The 24386-nt window shown below is 36.6% G+C and overlaps 1 protein-coding gene and 1 long non-coding RNA gene across 3 annotated transcripts in view; one reads left to right on the forward strand and one right to left on the reverse strand.

Annotated features, from left to right (window-relative positions):
* The window catches only part of CNTN3 (contactin 3), a 340485-nt gene that overhangs the window by 186270 nt on the left and 129829 nt on the right, over nucleotides 1-24386 (reverse strand). The gene's annotated exons all lie outside the window — the stretch shown is intronic.
* LOC126947652 (uncharacterized) lies at nucleotides 1921-8189 on the forward strand. Its single transcript, XR_007723157.1, has 3 exons — nucleotides 1921-2214; nucleotides 4386-4445; nucleotides 7284-8189. It is a non-coding gene; the product is annotated as an uncharacterized LOC126947652 (long non-coding RNA).

Consider the following 24386-nt stretch of genomic DNA (forward strand, 5'->3'; position numbering starts at 1 on the left):
TCTCAACATGAGGGAAATAGATATGAAAAATGATGTGTTTCTTTTAGAGCAGCCAAGTATAATATTAAAATACTAACAATGTCAGTATGGAGGAATGGATGAAAACACAAAAAGATAATCTGTTCATTTACCATTAGGAGGTATGCGCTGGTGAAAGTACCTGACATTCACACAGGTTGCAGGTGTGGAAAGCAAACTGCCTAAAACAGTTGGATTGTTGAGCATTTCTTTAAATAGGAAGCCAGTGACTGGTATGAAACTTCATTGTAGCTGATGCACATTTTCAATAAAAAATTGCTGGGATTTTTCCTTGTTATGACTTAGCTCAAAACTTTTTTTGGCACATGAAAATGTGCTGCTCATTTCATCTAGCGGAGAGTTTGAAATGTTCTTTTTATGTTGAAAGATCAAATTACTGAGATTACACTCAAAGGAAAAATAAAATCTATTTACCAGTAAGTTTTTTTTTATGTACACTCCACATACTATAAAAACAAAGCAAATGAAATAATTCAAATGGCCAATAAACACAAAATTCTAAAACTTCTTTCAAAAATATGCAACAGCCTGTTAATGGTCAAATTTATGTTAATATTATTAAAATGTCATATTTTATAAAGTTCTACGAAAAAACAAAATTCAGATTCCCATTAATGGTCTATTTTGTTTTAATATTATTAACACCTAATATTTTGTAGAATCCTTTGATAAACAAGATTATAAAATTGTCTTAGTTGGAAAAAATAAATCACCATTTAGTGTAAAAGAGCAATGAAAAAGTGTTTTGATTGTTTGCAAAAGTCTAATATACTCCTAATGGGAAACAGTTTTCAGCAAGTAACTTTCCGTTAAAAATGATAAAATTTTAGAGGTCATGTATGCATAGGGGTTAACAGACATCGATTTATAAGTAACTGGTCAAAACTTTTTATACTTTATCATCAACTATGCGCCTAAGGAAAATTACCTCAACTCTTTGAGACTTAATCATCTCATCTGTAGAATAGATATTATATAATAATATCATTACCTCAGCCAGGCTGGACAAGAACCACCCCCCACAAAAAATAAACCCAGCATTCAAATATAAAATGTTATTTGTAGTATAGCAGGGAGGTGATGCTATGGAGACATTTCTACTACCCTTTTAAAATAAACTGATGAAAAAGGGTTTACTGTGATTTATCACGTGTGCCACATGCATACTCACTATTAAAAATATTTTAAATTCAGCATTTATAAATGAAGTCAGATAGAATATAAAATCCATTACATTTTTAACACCTTTCCTTAAGAAAAAAAATGTTGCATGGCTCAGAGGAGAGATAATTTAATACAGGACAACAAACAAATTCAAAGGATCTAAGAAATTTTAAATGAAACACAACCACTCCTGACATCGAGATCAGAACAAAAGAGTTCTACATGGTCCCATGAAGATAATTCTGTTATAAAGAGCACCACCCACACCCACATTCACCAAGGCATCTTCTATCATCCCTGATGAGCTTACCTTGGCTTGACCATATAATTTATCATCTATACCAAGGCACCTTTGAAAATAAAAGTAAGACTAGGCATGAAGCAGGATAAATAGGTGAAAACTAAGAATGTTCCAGACAAATGGAGACGAACTGTCACCCTCAGTCAATCTATCAGTAAGAGTAATTCTATAGAGACTGAAGATAGCTGGCAATTTGATGAGGTCTAGGAACACAGCTCTCTGCTTAAGAAATATCTGGAATTACCAATTGAAAATAAAAAACTTATAAAGTCATTAATAATAAAAGTAGTTTATCTTTTTCAGGACTTACAGTATACCTGGGGCTAATGGTTTCAGGAGTTGGCAAACTACAGCTGGAGGGCCAAATCCAGCCTGCCACATGTTTTTGTCTGGTCTGGGAGCTAAAAATGGCTTGTATATTTTAAGTAGCTAGAAAAAAAATCAAAGGAATAACTTTTCGTGACATGTGAAAATTACATGAAACAAAAATTTCAGTGCCCATAAGTATACTTTTATTGGAACACAAGCCACACCCACTTGTCTACATATTGTGGCTTCCATACTACGAAGGCAGAATTCGGTTGCTATGAGACCATATGCCCCACAAAGGAGTCAGACTCCAAAAGCTATGTACTGTATGATTCTATTTATATGACCTTCTGGAAATATCGGAACTACCAAGATGGAGAAGAGATCAGAGGTTATTAAAGGTAAGGGATAGGAGAGGTTTCACTGCAAAGGAGCAGCAGGAGAAAACGTTATGGGATGATGGAACTATTCTGTAGCTTGATTGTGTCACTGGTATATTTGTCAACACTCATAGATGTATACATTAAATGGTGTGAATTTTTACATATATAATTATGAAAACAAAAACAAAAACTGGTCTGTTTGGTTCCAAAGCCCATAGCCCTAGAGACTCAACAGAAATATAGTTTTCTTTCCACATATGTTCTCTTCCAGCTGGAAGTTGCAGACCAACCGTAGATTCTTAGTCTTAATTTAGGTGTCCCTAAATACTAGAGCTGTATTTTTGTTCAATGAAAGACTGCTAGAATTACCTGCTTCATGTGAAGTTTGGCTGTCTTGACATTACTGACTGAGTGTTCCACATACATTCCAGACCGACTGGACTCCTCAGGGGTCGGTTCCTGAATCCTCTTATCTCTGCCTTGTATCAGGGTGTTTGTGATAATTTTCCTCCATGGAGCGCTCTCTCTTTTCCCCATGTTGCCTCTTCCTACATGTTTTTCAAGACCCAGAGCGACCTCACTGTCATCCTTCACTCACCCTTCACTCACGCCGAATCAATCATCAACCTCTGTACTTCTTCCTCTGCGTATTTCCTGATCCTTTCCTCTTCATCTCCAAGCTAAGATCCTTATCAAGGCCACCATCATGAATTCACTCTATTAATAGCAAAGAGCCCAGACAATCTTCCAAGTGCAAATCTCTCTCCTACTGACCTGCTTAATTTATGCCCAATGGCTTTCTATTGACTTCTGAAGGGGTGCAAGATCTCTGTCCTACCTATCTCCTAAGTCTCATGTCTCTCCACTAATCTCTGTAAATTCTAGGGTTCAAACATTAAACTTCTTTCAGAACTCTGCATGTCCTATGATTGCTGAGGTTCCTATCACTAAGGCTTTGCACATGCTGTGCGCTCTGCTGAAACTCTTTTCTTCCACCTTTTTATTTTCCTCCTCACATCCTACTCACCCAGTAGTTCTCAGTTAAAATCTGTCTTTAACCCTTAAGGTAGTGTGCCCAAATACCCACAAACAAGGTTATGCCTTTTATTATTCTCCCATAATACCTTTAATTCACTTTCATAAACTTGGGCTATTATACTTTTCCTGGAGCACTTCAAAACATTCTAACAACGGCTTGTTACTTTATTGTAAATACTTCAGAATTATTTATAACATCTGTAACTTTTTTCAGTTAACAGAATAGTTTAACTTTATTGCACACAGTGGTTTGAAATGTTTTCTCCAAGTCTTACTGTACAATTGCTCCAGAACCATTTGTTGAAAAGGGTACCCTTCCTCCAATGAATTGTCTCTGTATCTTTGTCAAAAAATTAGTTGAGAATATATGTGTGGGTCGACTTTCAGATTCTCTGTTTTGTTCCTTGATCCATGTGTCTTCTCTACCAACACAATACAGTCTTGATAACTGTAGTTATATAGTAATCCTTAATATCTGGTCAAGTGATTCTTCACATTTCAATCTTCTTTGTTGAGACTGCTTTACCTTACAGTCTGAGCCTTTCTATATAAATTTTAGAATAAGTTTTTTTTTTATATCCAATAATAAATCAAAACTAGCAAACAAAAAGACCTCACTGGGATTTTGATAGGAACTGTATTAAAACTACATATCAATTTTAGGAGAATTAACATCCTTACTGTATTGAATATTTCAATCTATGAACATGGTATGTTTCTCCATTTATTGTATTTAGGTCTTCTTTGATTTCTTTTGTCAGCTTTATACAATGTTCAGCATAAAGATCCTGTACATGTTTGGTTAAGTGTATACCTACGTATTTCATTTCCTTAAAGCAATTTGTAATTGATATTGTGTTGGTAATTTTGGTTTCCATCAGATCATTATCATATTAAAATATCACTGGTTTTTGTGTGCTGATCTTGTATCCTGTGACCTTGCTAAATTCACTTAGGTTTAGGATATTTTTGTAGATTCCTTGGGATTTTACAGTTATCATCTAAGAGTAGAGATAGTTTTCACAGTTATCATCTAAAAATAGAGATAATTTTATTTCTTTTTTTAATATATGCCTTTCATTTCTTTTTTTTTTTTTTTTTTTTTTTTTTTTTTTTTTTTTTTGCCTTATTGCGGTGCCTATAATTTCCAGTACTATCTTGAAGAAGAGAAGTGAGTATGGATATCTCTGCCTTATTTCCAGTCTTAATAGGTAACCCTTCGGTTTCCTACCATTACATATTACGTTAACTGCAGGATTTTTGAAGGTGCTTTTTATGAAGTTAAAATAATTACCTTGAATTTCTCTAATTTCATGAGAAATGTTATCATGTATAGGTACTGAATTTCATCAAAGGCTTTTTTCTGTGCCAGTAGACATGATCATATAATTATTTTCTTTACCTGACTGATATAATATGTTACACTGATTGAATTTCAAAAGTAAGACCAAACTTGCATTCCTGGGATAAACCCTATTTGAACAATTTGGTCATGATGTATAAATCTTTTAATATTTTGTATAATTTAAGCTGCTAATATTTTAAAAATCTGTAGCAGTTTTGCACTCCTCCTCCTCTTCCTTTGTTCATGCCATTTATCTACTGCAGAAAATCAGTCATTTGTGCTGTTAAATTAATATATATTACAAATTATATTATATAATATATATTATAAATTACAATATAAAATAGGTTAATTGCATCTCTTTAATGTCTTTTAACTTGTACTTCTATCCCCTAAATTGGTAGTTAGACTTAGAAGCTTGATTAGAGTCAAGTTATTATTTACTGATTGATTTATATTAATGATCATTCAAAGTTGGTGCTACATACTTTCCAGCGCATCAAATGAAGAGGCACCTAAATTTGGATGTCCTTCTTTTAGCAATGTTAAAATTGATAAGTAGTAGGTTCATGCATTTCTTTCCCAAGCTAGATTCATTAATTTGAGATCATTACTAAAATCTGCAATTTTATTTCAATCTATTTTTATCTACTTTGAATCACATTGTTAGATAGTTACAGTATCAGACAATAACTAAGATGGCTTGACAAAAAATTGAGGAATTGGAATGATAGACACTAGTGTTAAATAAGGAGGATATTTCAATGGGATGATTTTATAAGTGGTCAGTTTATTAATGAATATTTTCTTGTCAAGACCACTTATGTTTCTCAATTCTGCATCATAACTACAAGCAGTACTGACCACATGGATATCAAGGAAACTGTGCCTCCTGATATGGTTTGGATCTGTGTCCCCACCCAAATCTCATGTTGACTTGTAATCCCATTGGGGATTGGAGGTGGGTCCTGGTGGGAGTTGGCTACGTCATGAGGATGGATCCTTCATGAATGGTTTAGCACCATCCCTTTGGTGCTGTTCTCATGACAAAGTTCTTAGATCTGGTTCTTTAAATATGTGTGGAACATCCTCTGTCACTCTCTCTTCTTCCTGCTCCAGCCACTTAAGATATGCCTGTTTCCCCTTCACTTTCCACCATGATCGTAAGTTTCCTGAGGCCTACCCAGAAGCTGCTATGCTTCCTGTACAGCCTACAGAACCATGAGCCAATTAAACACCTTTTCTCTATAAACTACAGTCTCAGGTATTTATTTAAAGCAATGTGAAATAAGGCTCAAATTCCATACAAAGACATAGAAGACCTAATAGTGCTTAATCTTAATCCACTCTCCTTCGTGCAAAATTTACTCAAATAAAACTATTCCTTAATATCCATAGGAATTTTCATGTCTATGCCTTTGTTTTAAAATGGACTATTGTCTAGAATACCACTCAAAAAATCTAAAGCAGCGTCAATATTCAAAGTTTTTAATGGCCTGTGTAACATGGGCACCAACAAATTAGACTGAATATTAGCCAGTAAATCCCACTGATGGGTGCCAACCAGTCCTGCTCTGTAGCCCCAGTGTTCTTTAGGAAGCTACTTACTAGGCCACTTCCTCCACAATATATTTATTGATTCCCCCAGACTCCTGTTGTCCTCTATTGATATTAAAGTCAGGATCACATCATTTCCTTTTCAGTGGTTATAGCTTGTGTTATTTCCCCTTCTAGTTTGTAAACTTCCTGAAGTTATAAGCTCTCTGATTCACCTTTGATGCCCTTATTCTCCTTAGGATAAAGCCTGTCCTCACATTCTTTAAAGACCTACATGTTTTTGAAATGCAGAAACAATCAGCATCTTTAATCTGAAACCTTTCATATCCTTCCATGTCCTGTTAATGTCTCCCTACTCTCTGCTTCCATCATTTCTTCAAATTCTTCCTTGTAGATCCATCTATCATTCCTGATAAACTATGGATCGATTAAGGGCAATAAGCATGTCTTTATGTCCCTCACATTTAGCATAGTTACTGGCACTTAGAACTTGCGCTTTAAAGGATTATTAATTTAAATAACACAACATCAAACTGAGCTCAGTAATTGTTGGTTCAATGAAGATCTGTAACAACCCTGAGCCATTAAGCATTTGCTTTCTACAGTTTCTAGACTTTGCTAATTTGTATGTTGTGTACGTCTCTTTTCTGAAATAAGTGTGGAAACTTTATGAGTTTATGGCATGTCTTTTTGTCTCTCCCATAGAGACATAGTATCTATGAATATCTGAAAATGGCTGACAGATAACTTCAATACGAATAGACATGAATTTCTGTTAGTACGTAAACGTGAAAGAAGATTAAAAGCTGGCTATATAGGTAACATAATTCCTAGCAGCTAGGAAAGAGAGTGAGGCACACCTATTCCTGCCTCCTGCTGATAGACTCCAGGGTTCTTTCTCTCATTATGACGCGAACTCCCTTCGTGAATGCCACTATGAAGAGCTAATTGGTTTTCTGGATTCTAGATTTCCTACACAAGATGTCAAATGAATTTCCACCTCATGCAGACATATCTCACAGCAGGAAAGAGACTATCTTAGAAACTTTACATGTTTCCAGTTTAACACTGTTCTGCCTGGTTTCTTGGTCAATCATTTAAGGAAACCTGAAAAACATGTTTTCTGTTATTGTTGTTTTGTTCCCAGGTCAGCATCTCCTGGAGAGTCAGCATGTCTCATTCAAACCCTCCACTTCCTCTCTAATGAAATGATGCTGTTGTCTAAAGTCTTCTATGTTGTTTACCAGCAGCTTTAAATCAATTCATATTACACAATTGTTGAATTTAAAAACAAAATCCACAGGGAAAAGAAATGGTGGTTTGTAGCCAAGAGCATATGTACCTGTTTTTACTATTTCTATTACATTTAATGCAGTTGACATTTGTAAACATACATTCCTCAGGAACCCTCTGACAATGTCAGTTGCCTATTAAACTTAGGTGGGCCTTAAATGCTCTCCATAGTACTTTTTCCCCAGTGTCAAAAATGTATGCAGTAGTTAAAGCATGAACTTTAGAATGAAAAACAGTAGGCTTTCAATACAGCTCCCCTCTTGCAATCTGTGTTACCTTATAGAGTTGTTATAAGGATACAATGAGATAACCATGTAAAAGCTTTCATTAGTACTGTGCTTGGTCCATAATAATTGCTCAAGTACAATTTATAATTACAATAGATCAAAAACGCATATGCAAAAAATCATAAAATCTGCATTTATTAAGTAGCCCCCATAAGTCTCAACTGAATGTATCACTTATTGCTCCCCAAATAAACTTGGTTATAGAACCCAAAGCTAATATATTCTGATTTCTTTTTTGTTGAAATACTTGGTGGTACACACAGATATACAAGCAGAAATATATACTAACAGTGGTCTGGCAAGAGATGGGCAGAATGATTTAAAGGAAAGAATGTCAGTGGAAGGATATGCTTACAGCTTAAAATCCAACTGCCAAGGCCCAGAGTGCTTACATCCCAGTCCAGAGGACATTAGTCACAAATATTCAATTAGGAGCTACTAGATCCAGTAGGTGGTATCCGAAAAGTGACTACTCAGAAAAAAAGACCGTATTACATAGTTATGAGTTTGTGGCATAATATTTTAAAAATCAGTAGCAGTTTTACACTCCTTGTCCTCCTCCTCCTTTGTTCATGCCATTTATCTATTGCAGAAAATCAGTCATTTGTGCTGTTAAATTAATTACAATATAAAACAGGTTAATTGTATCTCTTTTTAAAATGTCTTTTAACTTGTACTTCTATCCCCTAAATGGGTAGTTAGATCTAGAGGCTTAATTAGAGTCAAGTTATTATTTATTGATTGATTGATATTAACAATCATTCATAGTTGATGCTACACACTTTCTATGGCATCAAATCAAGAGGCACCTAATTTGGATGTCCACATGACACAACTGTTGAATTTGAAAACAAAATCCACAGGGAAAAGTCGTGGTGATTTCTAGCCAAGAGTATATGTACCATGTTTTATTATTTCTATTACCATTGATCCTGTTCAAATTTGTAAATAACCATTCCCTAAGAACCTTCTGACAATGTCAGTTTCCTATTAAAACTAATTGGATCTTAACTTATCAAAGTGGCTGGTACACAGCAGGCCTTCAGTAACTGTAAGCTAACTTCCAAAATTATTTTCCCCCAGGCTTTGTGTTCTATTCTGGGGATACAAAGAATACCAAATGATCCCACGCAGAGTATTAAGTACTGTGAGGACACAACAACAAAAAGGAACAACAACTAAAAGGTCTTTATCATTACTATTATACTCACCATTCAGTCAAAGAGTGTGGGGATTGGTAGATGATTTAAAACAAAAACAAATAAACAAACCAAAAAACCTCGACCATAAAAGGTAAAAACAAAAAATAATGGAAAGGATCCAACTACAGCCTTCAATGAACTAACCAGCACCGAACTGATTTTTCTCTGCTGGCATCTTCTAAAGGAAGAATCTAGAAAGCATGATAAATTGAGGATTGTTTCCATTTCTTCTTATATCTATCCAGAAGTCGTTGCATGCAAAACAAAACAAAAAAAAATGCATTTCTCTCTACAAAGAAAAGTCTGTAGCACAATACACATCTTTGCCTTTGCAGCATCCACCCCTCTTTCTGATAATAGCAGGTTTACTTTCAGAACCCTCCTTTGCCCCACCCTGCCATTGTGTGAGAACACCAGGTCACAGGGCTGTCCAGGGATAGGCAGGGCTCCTATTTCACTGGGTAAAGCTTATGCCTGGGATTTGTTTCTGAACCCTGAAGGAGAAGCAACTTCCTATCTCCTGAAATTGCTAAGTTCAGATGCTGCCTGACATCCAGGAGGTGGAGGCTGCCCCAGAATGAGGCCAACAGAAAAAAGAGCAGAGATGGAGAGATACCAAGGCCTGAAGGCACCATTTGAACCCCTGGGTGCAGGTAGGACTATAGCCAATTTACTCAAGACTTTTCAGCTGCAGACGCCAAAAAATCCCTATAGAGCTTTAGCCAGTTCTGCATTGAGTTTCTTTCACTTGTCACTGAAAGAGTCCAAATTAAAACAAGTGGAACCTGAGCAGACACAAAGATGCTGTCAGAAGGAAAGAAACATGGAGAAAATATGTGAGTTTAGTGGGAGGGTAAGTGAGTCACACCAAGAGCAGAGAAAAGTTAGGAAGAAGTTACAGATGAAGGAGAAAGAGAAACATGTTAAGTAGCATAACATTAGTCTTGTTGGACACTTCTTGCACAGGGACTCAGGGCCTAGTGAAGACAAAAGGATTCTGAGCTGCTGACAACACTAAAATACAGTGATAGAAAAAGCATGGATAAAATATCAATAACAAAGATGTTCATGGTTTATAGTCAAAAAAGGAAGAAAGTATGATAATGAAATTTAGATTGATTCCCCAACTACTTTGCTGAAACTACCATTATGCATTAAGAGGCATAACTATTTTGATGTTAGAAAAAAACTGGAAAATGTATAATTATATGTCTTCTCATTAATACCTATTCTAATGGGAACTTAAAGCTGAGATGAGTTGTCATGGAGGAAAATGTACCTAAAAATTGTGGGTTGAATGTGACATTTTAATAACAAGTTGTCTACTGGACAACCTGGAGCTAAATGTAGATTTTTTATAAGAGATTTTCAGTGAATGCATTAAAACAAATTTAATAACTTGAGACTGCATTTAACATGAAAATTTTAAACTTGATGATCAAGAAGCTACAATCAAGATATTAGGAATAAAAAAGATATGCAAAAGAAATGAATCTATCTATTGACTTTAAATCATTATGTATTAGTATTACTGAGTACAAAGAAATAAAAACTTAGTGGAAAAGTGACAGCCAGCAGTTTTAATCATAGTCTGCACATATAAAGAAGAAAATTGATTAGTGTTCACTATGGGAGATTTTTATTAATAACTCTACCAAATCCAAAGTGATGAAATATTCCATTTTTTAAAACCATACCTTTTGGGATTTTGAAATTAAAGTTCTGAAGTACAATTGATAGCAAATATATTTTTTTTAAATATATATAAATACATTTTTTTTCAAAAAAGATATACTATTCTCTTAAGTCACATATTCTCCACTTTAACACAGAAAGATTATGGCAGACAATTCACAAAAGAAAAAAAAATGATATTGGATCAGCATTTAATTTGCTTTGCAAATTAAATCATCCTAAAATGACTAAAAAATAAGAGTTATTTTACCCAAATGCAGAATTATGAAAAGATGTAGAGGGAAATATTCTTATCAAAGCTATTTTGATTTGAAGTCGTAACTCCAAATCTAACAAAAATGGTGGGGGATGGGGTAGGGAAACTCCTCCAAGAAAGATCATTACTCTGAAAATTACAGGGTTTCAGGTATGGTTTTAAAGACGTTTTCCAACATTTGCAAAATAGAATCACAGCAGTATAATGGATAAGCATTAAACCAGGACTCAATTAAATAGATGCTCACACAGAAGAAGAAATTACAGAATATTTTTAGCATGCTACAGCAAGAGAACACAACAGCCTAAAAATTATGGTACACGATACACTACAAAACACCACACACATAGAATAGTGCTTTATCTGAAATTAAGGGGTTGAGTTCAATTCTAGCCTTTCACAAGCCATTTGGTTTTAACTTTATATACACCACCCAAGCAGCTGCTACCTTCACCAGGCAAGCCTTTCTGTCACAGACAAGTCATAACTGTTCTGCTATAGACAAGAAATTGCTCTTTAGAAGTGACAAAGAAAATCCCAATAGAACAATAATAATGGAACACTCCTACAGTGGCCAAAGAGGCAAAGTAAAACAAAACAATAGGCAGATGATTTCTAAGCAAGAATCTTTCTGAGGTTCAAGAAAATAAAACTGATCTATGCCAAGAAGCATTCAATCTACTTCTTGCAATGGCATTATACGGAACAGAAGAAAACCCACCTGGAAGGATGCCAGTTAATCAAAGGGCCAAATGGGTTGACGATGTCTCCAGCTTTTGGGAAATTTCTAAGTCTCCGGGATACTGGACTCCAATAAGAATGGATTTCACAGAACTTAGGTGTTATAAAATCATACTCAATTTGAAAGGAATCAAAATCAGCTTTACAGAAAGCTAATCAACATTTTCCCTTTGATCCCTGCAATGATACCTGCAACATGTTTTGTATTCAAAAACAACATTTACAGATGTTAAAAAGGTATTGATATCTCAAGCAAAATCTTGAGTCTACATGTTTCTTATGGCTGGTAACTGACAGAAAAAGGAAGGGAGCCAGCCAAGGCTACACATCAAAGAAAATCTAGATTTTTTTTAATGAAATACAATTTAAACAAGTAAATGTACATGTCACTATGACATCAGAAGTCTTTTAGATGCTCAGTTCCCAAGCATATTACCATCAGTACCAAAGAGTCTAACTTACTGAATTTCATATCCATCAACGGGCCCATATTGATGGAGATGACCCCATTCTAATACCAACACCACTGGGGTAAATATCTTAATTGAATTCTCTGAATTAACAGATTTTTTTTATTAATGGCATCAGCTAAAACCATTTACATAAGACAAACCCACAGCTGAGAACAAAGCAAGAAACACACTAAACTATCAACTGGATTTCCATGAATGCAACTGCTGTTCAACACAGGAATAGGGAGGCTTCTGGATTCTCTAGTGTAACAAACCTGTAGTTACAGCAAACAAGTGCCACTTCCAGTGATCAACATATATACACGTGACAGAGGAGTCTCCTCCAGATGACAGATTTGGGAGGGGTGTAAACATTATTTTCCAAACTGAATTACATCATTTTACAAAAATAGAGTTTCCAAGCCTGTCATTTAGTTGTTAGTTTCAACAAGTACTGCTTTACAGGGAAAAAGGCAAGAGTATGCTAAAGGCCATTGTTACACTGTGATTCTTGGGAAAATCTCAATAAAAAAAAAAGAAGAGAAAAAATATTTCATCCAAAGTTCTCAGTTGTTTCACAATCTAGAAACAATTTAAATTTGTTTCATAGCATGAATCTTAGAATCACAGAAGGGTAGAACAGAAGAGTATTTTAGATAATGTGACTGATCCTTCTTTACAAATAAAGAAACTGAGGCCCAAAGAAGACAAGAGACTCCATCTAGCAGCGGAGTCAGGACTACAACCCAGGTCTTCTAGGATCAATCTTGGATTCCGTCCACTCTAAGCCATTGATGTGATTAGTAGAGTATGTCTTTTTAACCATGCTAGATAACTCTCAAATTGAAGATAGCCCTTGTCAGTCTACTAAGTACAAAAGATTCCTAACAACTGACTCCAGAGATTTAAAGAGATGACTCAGAAACTCATCAAACCCCCAGAATGGTGGGAAATATTTACATGTATCTTACAAGGGACTTGTATTTAGAAGACATAAAGAATTCTAACAACCCAATAATAAGAAGACAAATAACCCAATTTAAAAATGGGCAAAGGATCTAAAGAAATATTTCTCGAAAGCAGATATTTTATGGCCAGTAAGCACATGAAAACAAGCTCACATCGTTAGTCATCAGGGAAATGTAAATGAAAACCACAATATGATATACCTTCGTACCCACTAGGATGGTTATAATAAAAAGACAAACAATAACAAATGTTGGCTAGAATGTGGAGGAGATGGAACCCTCAAATACTGCTGGTAGGAATGTAAATCGGTGCAGTGACTTTAGAAAACAGTCTGCCATTTACTTAAAAAGGTTAAATGTAGAGTTATCCTAAAACCTAGCAATCCCACTTTTAGGTATGTAATATAACTAATAGAAATAACAAATATTCTGCATAAAAACATGTAAACAAATGCTTATAGCAGCATTATTTACAGCAATCAAAAAGCGGAAACAACCCTAATAATCATCAACTAATGATAAACAGCATGTGATACAGCTAATCAGAGGAATATTATTCAACAATAAACAGGAATTAAGTATTGACGCATGCTACAACATGAAGAACCTTAAAAAAGTCATAAAAGAACACACATTGCATGAATCCCTGTATATAAAATGTCCAGAATAGGCAAACCCATAATATAGAAAGTAGATTCGTGCTTTTTAGGGGCTGGAATGGGGGATTTTGGGGGAAATGCAGAGATGGCTAATGGGCATGGTTTCTTTGGGGTATGATAATAACGCTCTAAAATTAATGGTGGTAATGGCTGCACAACTCTGTGAATATACTAGAAACCATTCCATTGTATACTCTAAACAGGGAATTACATAGTATGTAAATTATATTTCAAAAGTTGTATTTAAAAATGTTATCTGAATCTGTCCTTCTCCATTCCAGCTCGCCACATCCCCAGCTAGCAGCAGGACCATGGTCAGAACATATAGTGCCTGTGTCGGAATTATAAAAAGCTGCCTTCTCTGGGAAAGACAGATAGAAAGTCACCCCTCCCTCCCTCCATGCTGTCACAGTCAGACCTGGGCCAGGCTCCCTAAGTGAAGAAAAAAGCCTTGGGTGGATTTCATCCAGGAGCACTTGGGCAGGGCATGGCCTGGGCAAACATGAATGACAAGGCTGCCTGATTAACCATTCTATAACGAAACTAGGTGGAATAGATACTTTTCAGGTTGCTTGTAGAGGATGTCATTAAATCAATGTGTTTAATAACAAACATATGATCTTCATAAACCAGTCTCAACTCCTCCTCCCTGTTACCCCTCTCAAAAAATATACTGGTCTTCCAATGTTGCTGTGAACTGCACTACTATCCATTCCAACTCAATGAGAAAAATACTCCATGCCAAAACATATTCTGTTTTGTTGTTGTTGTTTGAGACGAAGTCTTGCTCTGTTGCCCAAGCTAGAGTGCAATGGCGTCATCTCGGCTCACTGCAACATCCACCTACCCAGTACAAGCGATTCTCCTGCCTCAGCCTCTCAAGCAGCTGAGACTATAGGCACATGCCACCATGCCTAGCTAATTTTTCTATTTTTAGTAGAGATGGGGGTTTCATCATGTTGTTCAGGATGGTCTTGATCTCTTGACCTTGTGATCTGCCCGCCTCAGCGGGATGCCAAAGTGCTGGGATTACATGGACACAGGGAGGGGAACATCACACACCAGGGCTTGTGCAGGGTGGGAGGCAGGGGGAGGGATAACATTAGGAGAAATACCTAACATAGGTGACAGGTTGATGGGTGCAGCAAACCACCATGGCACGTATACCTATGTAACAAAACTGCACGTTCTGCACAGGTAACCCAGAACTTAAAATATAATCAAAAAAAAAAAAAAAAGAAAAAGAAAAATACTCCACATTCCCCACATGCCAATCCATTACTACATTTTATCATTTTTATCTCAAGATTTAAAAATCCAATTTTTTCCTTATCATGAAGTCTATAAACAAAAGTAACCACTCTCTAGTTTTTCACTATTCTCCTTGTTTGAATTCTTGATCCTCTCCAGCCTCACTGCCTCAGAGAAGCTAGAGTTATCTTATACATCAAAATATGCCACTGTTCATGGGCCTCTAAAGTGCTTGGAATATGATGGTTTACATAAACTTGAACTATCTAGGCTGTGATCACTTCTGCCAACTCATCTCATGTCATTCTCTGATTTGTTGACTACACTGAAATACATGTGATTCAAGTCTAGAACATACTGGGCTATTTCTCACTTCTTCCACCTTTCTTTAAGGTGGAAGAATGGAGACTGAATTTTAGTTACCAAAGATGGATCATGGGGAAATGGAAAGCTAGTGATTTCCTTTATAGTATCTGTCCCAGTTTGTATGTATTTGTGTATTAATCTGATGAAATTCTACTCCCCACTAGAACGTAAGTTCCACAAAAACAAGGATGTTCCTAAATGCTCAGCCTTTTGTGAAGAGTCTGACACACAGAAAAGACTCAATACACGCTCACTGAATAAATGAATGAACTCAAGCTTTGCAGTCTCTCTCATTTCTTTTGGTTGTTCACGCTATCATTATAACTCCACAGTGAAAATCCTTTCTTTATGTCTGGTGGCTATGCTATTATGATTAGGCCACTTGTTGAATTACGAACATACTATGCTCATATAATGAAGAGCTCAGTGATGAAGATTCCAAATTCAACTCAACCTCAGTGGTTCAAACAATGCCCTACTCTCCCATATTCCAACACAACGGAGTGTCCAACAGATGGAAACTCTTATCAATATGCTTTTAGGAGAAAATTGATTAAGAAACATTCTGGTTAATTTGAGCATACTTTGCCCACTTTGAATTAACCATTCATATATATGCACCTTAAGAACGTAAGAATAGGTGGGTAAACACGGCAAGACCAATGAAAATGTAGATTAAGTTACCCGTCAATGGAATCGTCTCAGCCAACTCTTCCCCCCATAATGTAGAGCCTGAAATAATACTGTGAGACCATGGATATCCTAAGATACCTTCAGTTATGTACAAACTAAAAGATTTTATGATTCAAAAGGCAAATGACAAATATGTTCCATTTATAAGGACAGACAGAAAATACACAGGCTGAGACGTTAGTGATAAAATGTGAATCTCAACAGAAACTTGGTTTTAAAAAGTCACAACTTTCTAATGAGACTAGGTGGAAAAGCATTGTGCTTGACTAAAATGTTTTGTTTTGTTTTAAGTTCATATACTATGAATGGCATACTGAGTTGTAGCATTTGGCTTTAAATTTAACTTGGTTTTGGACCATCACGGCAAAGTAGCTTTGGATGTGATCAAAGTCACTTAATGTTCAAAGATGAAATTTGCATTTTTAGCCACACTAGTTAGTTATGAGAAATAGCACAGCCTACAACTCAGAGCAAATTAGGCTTCTACTGATTTTAACACAACAATTTTCACTAATTGTTGGTAATTTTTATTTTCAGATATAGCCAGCCACTCTGGGATTCATCGTGAAAACTGTTTGCATTTGTTTAATCTTTCTTCAAACTCCTCTTTCCATGTCTAAATGTGCTTCTAAATATTATAATCTATAATAATTAAAAAATTAAAAAAATATTATAATCTAAGAAAAGTGAATAATGTGCTACCCTCTGCTGATAGGAGCAATGTGGTCAATTTCTGCTTTCTATAAAAAGATTGCAAAATAAACAGAAAAGCAAAAAAACAAAACAAAACAAAAAACCGGGAGAGAAAAGGCAAAAATAAACCAATTCCAGGCTGATCAGATGCTACCTTATATATCTGGTTATGTGAGGGGGTAGAATCCTTCGTAATCTAATATCATCCTTTTAATTTCATAGTATATCTGCTCTCAACTTCTAGGTCAGAGATCAGTAACCAGTGACCCATGGGCTATATCTGGCCCTCAGACTTGTTCTGTTTTATGCTTACAGGATTGGCCTATTTAGCGCTTTTATAAAATTTAAGTTTAGTCCCCAACATTTAAAATGTCAAGACAATTCAGGTAAAGAACAGATTCTGCTTTATTTTGAAAAGAAGTTAGCTTTGGTAATACGGTTCTGCATATTCTCATTCATCATTTCATTTATTGAACAAATATTGAGTGAGCATCTACTACATTCCAGGCACACGGCCAGTTTGCAGGAATCTAGCACTGAACAACATAGTCTTTTAATCTGTAAGAGAGACAAAAATAAACAAATAGAAAAGATGCAAAATGTCAGGTAATCAGAACTGTGGTGAAAGTACAGAGGATAGGAAACAATTTTTAGGAAACGATACTGAAGCAGTGACTGGATGATGGCAGCAAGCTGTACAGACCTGGGGGAAGGGTCTGGGTTAAAACATTCACAGCACTTAAAGGAAAGGGAAGATCAGTGTGAGGGGAGTGCAGGGAAGAGGAAGGAGATCACATATGGGAACCAGGACAGAGCCCTGGGAACAAAGGTAATGAGTAAAATTTATCTTAGTCTTTATGAGAAACCATTGGAGGTTTTGTTCAGGGAGGTATCCATATGTTCAGCATGAAATTATAGGAAACATTCTAGTTGTTGGATGGAGATGAGGAAATTACAGCAGTGGGGCAGTACTAGAAAGAGTGACAGCTACAGGGTATGTCAGAAGCTATTGTCACAGGGGAGGTGAGAGGTGAGATGATTCTCATTCAAGCGGTACTGGTGGGAAGAGAGAGCAGTGGCCAGATTCTGGGTATATTTTGAAGATAAATGCACTCAGGTTTATTGCTAAATAGACGTGGAATATGAGAGAGACAGAGCTGAAACATGGCTGTCAGTTTGGACCTAAACAACACAACAAATGTGCCCTCTTACCAAGGTGGAGAACATCAGAAAAGAGCAAGTTTATAGGCAAAATCAAAATTATGGTTTGAAAATACAAGCTTGCAATGTCTACTGATAACCAGAGATGCGGATGCTGGAGTTCAGGGTAGAGGTCAAGCTGGGAAATATAAATTTAGGAGTAATAAAATGACTCAAAATGGCGAGCTGAGTAGTGACAGTCCCCTTTATTTATTATTATTATTATTTTTGACAGCAAGTCTCGCTGTCACTCAGGCTGGAGTGCAGTGGTGCGATCTCAGCTCACTGCAACCTCCATCTCCCAAGTTCAAGCGATTTTCCTCCCTCAGTCTCCCAAGTTGCTGGGACTACCAGCATAAGCTACCGTGCCCAACTGAGAGTGCCCTTTAGAAAGAGCATGCTGATACAGTTTGGAGGTGTGTCCCTCCCCAAATCTCATATTGAAATGCAATCCCAAGTGTTGGAGGTGGGGCCTGGTGGGAGGTGATTAGATCATGGGGGTGGTTTCTCAGAAATGGTTTAGGACCATTCCTCTTGGTATTGTCCTCGTGACAGTGAGTGAGTTTTGCTGAGAGATCTTAAAAGTGTGTGGATCCTCCCCACCGTTTTCTTCCTCCTGCTCTGGCCATGTGACGTGCATGCTCCCCCTTCGCCGTCTGCCATGATTCTAAGTACCCTGAGATCTCCCCAGAAGACAGCCATGTAAGCAGATGCCAGCATCATACTTCCTGTACAGCCTGCGGAATCATAAGCCAATCAGAACTTTTTTACTTATAAAGTACCCAGTCTCAGGTATTTCTTTATAGCAATGTGAGAACAGTGCCTTCTCTGGTTCATCACAGGCCCCAGTACTCCTTGTTGCTTAAACAAAACTTGCTTCACTCACTAACATTATTTTCCTAAGCAACAGAACTGAATAAAAAATATAAAGGAGTTCAAGAAAAGGTAGAATTCTAGTTCCACAAACTGCCTAGCAAAGTTGGTTAAAATACAACAAAATTAAATCAAATGCATATCTAAGCAAAAATAGCCACAAAGCTGACTTACGAATTCTACAGTTTACACCATGGTTGCTGGAACAGTGTAATGAGGGCATGGAGGATGACAGGATTAATTTGCTAACCTGGTTGCTTAGGTTCAGTTGCCCATGTGGAAAGAAGAGATAAGATCTTAAGCCTAGAGAATTGCCATTTAGAAATAAAACGTTTTGCACACATCCTGTATCGCTGCAAGGCTGTACTTATGGTTAAACCCAGGCAAAGGACTAGAAAATTAATTTGTTCATCTCTTTCTCATTGAAGTTGGGTGTAATACAGATAGAAGGAATGGTGGAAATGAGTATTATTTCAACCAAAAATTCAATCTGCTGGACCTATATCTCACATGGTTTGAGGTTTCATATTTATGCAATATGCAGTCGATTTTTCTTCTTCATGGATTTCGTATGTGAAAATACACCAAGTCACTAAAACTTATTTGTGACCCCAAAATCAGTATGTGCAGCACTTTTAAGGTCATTCACAGGCACGTGCAGAGTGGTGAAAATGTGGGGTTTCCTCATATGCACATTCCCAGCTGAAGCTGACCAAAGTGACATTCTGCCTTCTTGTTTCAGCTCTCGTTACAAACAAATGTCCTTTTCACCATACGTCTTGTGCCACATTTTTCACGTTTGCACTGTGTTTGGTGATCTTGCTGTTTAAAATGGCCCCCAGGTATAGTACTGAAATGCAGGCTAGTGTTTCTATGTGAAAGAAGTTTGTGATGTGCCCTATGGAGAAAATATAGGTGTTAGCTAAGCTTCATTCAGGTATGAGTTATAGTGAGGTTGGTCATGAGTTCAATGTTAATGAAGCAACAATATATAAGGTGTCTTTAAAGAGAAACACACACAAAACAAGGTGAGACATTGTTTGATTGAGGAAAATGTTGAGAGGCTCACAGTAACCTGATCCTTTATTTCCCTTAGAAGCAATAGTTCAGTATCCATTAATTCAGTATTAGCAGTGACTTTATAGAACATGACTACCGTGAGTAATGAAAATTGACTATCATGGTGGGCTACATCAAGCAAATATACTATCGTAAGACAGTTCCCACATTGGTATAGCCCTGAGGTTCCTGGCAGCAGCAATAACAGCTGCTAGGTAAGGACACTACTTAAACCGAGGCTAACAAGAATCACATGTTTGTACAGGTAGGCAGAAACTCTGCTAAAGATCATATTCGCATCAAAAATTTAAAAAGAAAAAAATATTCACTACAACAAGAGTCATCAGATCAACAAATCACAGGCTAGCATTTGCAATATTCTGATCTAACAGAACAACACTATGAATGAATACCTATAAACTTTAGACTTAAACAAATAAAGTAACGAAGGAAAATGGGGGGGGTCAAATAATTAGAAAATAATGATATTCTGAATAAAGAACAGAAACACATGAAAAAGAACCAGATGGAATGTCTTGACATGGAAAATATCATCATTAAAATTAAAACCTCAAAGGGTAGCTTAATGACTAATTAGGCATAGATGATGGAAGAATTAATATAGTATAGGTTAGAGCTAAGCAGTTAACATGGAAGAACACAAAGAGACACAGAATGGAAAATATGAAAGAGAGGTAAAAAGAGATGGAAGAGATAATAAGATTCAAAATACCTTCAAAAGGAAAACCAGGAGGAGCAAAGGATAGGCATGGGGGATAAGCAAAAGTGGAAGACATAGATATGGCTGGGAATTTTCCAGAGTTTCTGTAAGACATGCATCCCAAGAATTACTCTCTAGAATTGTATCAAAATGATAATAGCATGCATTATGTGCTAGGTAGTGTTCCAGGTGCTTGACATATATTAGCTCACTTAATCCTCACACCTGCTGAGATAAATTTTATTATCCTGGCCATACAGAAGAAGAACCTTAGAGGTGTAGAATCTGCCCAAAGTCACATGGCTGCTAAATGATGGACATAAGCTTCAAGCCCAGAAAGTAAGCTACTGTGTCTGTGCCTTGAACAATACACTTTACTGCAAAATTATTTTTTGGCGAATGAGGGCAAAATAAACACACTTTAATACCAAAGAGGAAAAGAGATGAAAAATAAAACAGTACTGACCAGCAAGAGGAACTCAGTAAAAAGCATTTCTAAAAGATACAGATCCCGTCATTATGTTGAGTGAAGTAAGCCAGGCACAGAAAGACAAACATTGCATATTATTTGTGGGATCTAAAAATAAAAACTCGTGGGCTTATAGAAGGATGATTACTAGAGGCTGGGAAGGGTAGTGGGGGATTAGGGGTGGTTGGGGAGGTGGGAATGGTTAATGGGTGCAATAAAAAGAGTTAGAAAGACTGCCAGGAGGTGGCTCATGCCTGTAATCCCAGCACTTTGGGAGGCCGAGACGGGCGGATCACGAGGTCAGGAGATCGAGACCATCCTGGCCAACACGGTGAAACCCCGTCTCTACTAAAAAAAAAAAAAAAAATTAGCCGGGCATGGTGGCGGCGCCTGTAGTCCCAGCTACTGGGGAGGCTGAGGCAGGAGAATGGCGTGAACCCGGGAGGCGGAGCTTGTAGTGAGCTGAGATCCGGCCACTGCACTCCAGCCTGGGCGACAGAGCCAGACTCCGGTCGAAAAAAAAAAAAGAGAAAGAATAAGATGTGCTATTTGATAGCACAACAGGGTGACTATAGTCAATAATAACCTAATTGCACATTTTAAAATAACTGAAAGAGTGTAATTGGATGGTTTATAACATGAAGGATAAATGCTGGGGTGGGGGAATACCCCATTCTCCATGATATGATTATTACACATTACATGTATCAAAATGTCTCATATACCCCATGAATATATACACCTACTATGTACCCACAACAATTAAACATTTAAAAAAATTTAAAAAATACAGATCTCAAAGAAGGAAAATGCTTCCAGATGCAAGAAGGGGTGCAAGGGAAACAGTAAACACAGGGGTAAAGCTAAACATCAATTATGTGAAATAATAATAAGGATCTAGGGGAAACACACAAGTCATTTCTCTCTTAGTCCTGAAATATTTCCAAACTAGGACTTAGTATTAGGTAAGAGACAGTCTATAAAGGCATAAACCCACAAAGACAGGACAATAGAAGAACAAATTACAACTATAAATGTTAGAAAACAGGCGTGATGATATTAAATGGTTTGGCATCATGGAGAAAGATGACTTTTAAGCTCTTAGTGAGCAAAGCATAGAAGTGATTGATGTGTGCGCAGAATCCTCAATGGCTTAGGATTGGGAGTAGCAGGCACATCTGGAACAGGAAATGAAATATGACAATGGGAAGGTAAGAATTTGAAGCTGCAGTTACGAATCCAGATTCTCTGTCCCGTCACATAGCCAGGTGAGTGCCCTCCTCCACACCAGAAGAGAAGAGGCTTATTCTCAAAAAGGGGTAAGGAGAGGCTGTCTGAACTGGAGGTGATGTTTTATGGAGGGTCTTGTAAGGTATATTAAATGCATCTATGCACACTGGATTCTGCAATCCCCAAGGTCTCTTTTCTGCTTAGCTCCCAGAAGCCAGTGGAGGTTCTGGCCCTCAAGGAATTTCTTTCCCCTCTGAGGAATCTGGCTTTCTCAAAAAGAAAGAGGTAATAATGAGGTGAGCCCAGTGAGATGAGCGACACTACAGTGACCCTCCTGATGACAAACTCTGCTCAGGCACATATAAGTTTCCATTAGGTTTTTAGTTCCACACTCCTAAGTTTGTGCCAACAACCAAATATAACCAGATAGCTGCAAAAAGGTTTCTCACTTGAAAGAGAGAAACAAACCAACACAAAACTGAAACGAAACAACCTGGATAAAACAGTTCCTATGAGGGAAGAAAACATAAAAGCAAATAACCATCATTCATATCTTGATGTGGATATGAGAAGCTATTATAACTATTACACTAGAATATGCTATAGAAAGGAAATTTCAAATATAAAAGTCTCTTAAATTGTAAAAAATATTATGGTGGATATTAAAAACTCAATAGAAGTGTTAAAAGAAAGGACTAAAGTAGCCTATCAAGAATAGAGATAAAAGTCTGGGGGAGGGAGGAAGGGTTGAGAGAAACAATCTATTCCAGGTGGTTCAAGATGCAAGCAATAATATGTGTGAAATAGAAAACAGAGAAAACTAAAGACAGCAAATCATAACATCTCCCATAATTAAAAGACTCATGTTTTGAAACTACAAGGACCTACAGAGTAACCAAGATGTGAAATAAAATCGACCCATAACAAATCAAGTCATTGTGGAATTTGATTAGGTTGGTGCAAAAGTAACTGTGTTTTTTGCCATAATGAAAAACTAGAGGCAAAGAGAAGACCTAGAAGCTTCCCTAGAGAAAAACAGGCCTCTCTATACAAGATATTACAAATCAAAATGTCATCAGATTTCACAACAGCAGCACTGCAAGCTAGTTAGCAAATCTTCAACATTCTGAAAGAAAAAGATTTGTAACATATTATACACACTAAGTTAAGCCAAGTCTCTCGATTGAGTATGCCAGTATACTAATTTTTAGAATACATGTTCTAGAACAATAAAAAATACCATGCATCCCTTTTTAGGACATGGAGGACATGAAACCCTAAAACAATGAACACTAAGAAAAAAGATGATGTGGAATGTGGGTGTCGGGGGGTGGACACAGCAGAGATTTGTAGGGGATCATTAGAGTGAGTGATGGTGAAGGGAGATCCCAGAAAGACAATTTTGTTCCTGATATACAGGAAAACCAATCCAATTGGAGCACTCCAATGGCTCTAGGATATAATTCCCCAAGAAGATAAAACGTACAGAGTATCTGATTACATCTCACTATCTGAGAGGACATCCAAAAATTTGGCCAAAATTTTGGTTGACTTAAGTATGAGACTGTAGAAAATCAAGAAGTAAAATAATGTAACAAGACTACTACTAGAAAAAGAGAAATCATTCATGAAAGGAAAAAATGATCAGAATTATTGTTTGCTGTAAAACTCATCTCTGGATATCGTTTACAAAGTTACAGTAATGTAAACACTGAATATCGGCCTAACTGAAATTATGGCCCAATAAAATCCTGTAACAACATGGCCTAAGCTGATGCTTACTCAAATATGAATCAACAGGAAACTGGTTCCAGTCTTCTAGAGTCTTCTTCCCATCTTCCAGTTTCAAACACAGGTAGGCTAAAATTTTTATCCTCTGTGAAGTCTTGGATGTGGGCTTGTTTGGGAAACTGTCTTGTGATCACTGGGGACTCTATCCAGTTGTGGCACATTCAGTGAAAATAGTGCATTTGACTATTTTTCTTTTTGTATTTTGTGAGAATTATAGCTTAAAAATTAATGTTTTTGTAAGCCTCATAATAATGCAACATCATATTGCTGTGGTGGTAAGGTGGTGGTAGGAGAGTGTTGTAGCATCAGTTGGCATAGTTAATGGTCAACAGTAACACTTAAAACTAAAAA

This window comes from Macaca thibetana, chromosome 2 (genome assembly GCF_024542745.1).
Source record: "Macaca thibetana thibetana isolate TM-01 chromosome 2, ASM2454274v1, whole genome shotgun sequence".
Classification (NCBI taxonomy): Eukaryota; Metazoa; Chordata; class Mammalia; order Primates; family Cercopithecidae; genus Macaca; species Macaca thibetana.